Raw genomic sequence first — 1,005 nt, 5'->3', positions numbered from 1 at the left:
CCCCCTCTCCATATGCTCCTTTATGCTGTAGTGTAAAACCGAGAGAAAGAAAGGATGAGATACAAAGGCAAAATAATTTTTACTGAGATGCAGCTGAACAAGATATAGGTGAAACAATTGTTAGATCTGCTCTTGCACATTCTGCTCACAGTTGCTGGGTAAAACAGGAACTGATGACTCCAATGTAAATGAGACTCAGAGGGCCCGCTTATCTCAATGAATGCACCAACACAATCATTCAGATATTTAGAGTGTATAAGAACTGTTTGTAGTATGCTTATAAAGTACTTGCTGTTATTTGAATGTCAGCAAGGGTCATTTTTGAGTGCCTCGAGAGCAATGTAAACCGTGCTGTTCACAGTGTAAAGTATATTAAGTGAATGTTTTGGATCATGATCCATAAAGGATTATTGAAAACAAAGGATATTGAAGGGAAAAAATAAATCTTCTGCTAATCAAATGTCTGCTGCTGACAAACTAGTTTATATAATAGTATACAACCTAATATGTTAGCTATATTTAAATAAATAAAAGTAAAGTGACATGTGGCCAAGTATGGTGACCCATACTTGGAATTAGTGCTCTGCATTTAACCCATCCAAAGTGCGCACACACACAGCAGTGAACACACACACACACCCGGAGCAGTGGGCAGCCATTTATGCTGTGGTGCCTGGGGAGCATTTTTCCCTTTCCATTTAAGTAAGAAATGTATCAGTTTCCACAAAATTAAGTAGCAGTTGTTGTAGTAGTTTTCAACATTGATAAATGTTTCTTGACCAATAAATCAGCATATTAGAATGATTTCTGAAGGATCATGTGACACTGAAGGCTGGAGTAATGATGCTGAAAATTCAGTTTTGCCATCAGGAATAAGTACTTTTTTTTTTTTTATATATATTTAAAATAGAAAATGGTTATTTTAAATTGCAATAACATTTTAATATTCACAAATTATTCTATATTTTTGATGAAATAACTAGCTTTGGTGTGCAAAAGACACTT

Source organism: Sinocyclocheilus grahami, unplaced genomic scaffold (genome assembly GCF_001515645.1).
Source record: "Sinocyclocheilus grahami isolate Dianchi unplaced genomic scaffold, SAMN03320097.WGS_v1.1 scaffold48.1, whole genome shotgun sequence".
NCBI classification, from domain to species: Eukaryota; Metazoa; Chordata; class Actinopteri; order Cypriniformes; family Cyprinidae; genus Sinocyclocheilus; species Sinocyclocheilus grahami.
Note: the sequence above shows the minus strand (reverse complement) of the source record.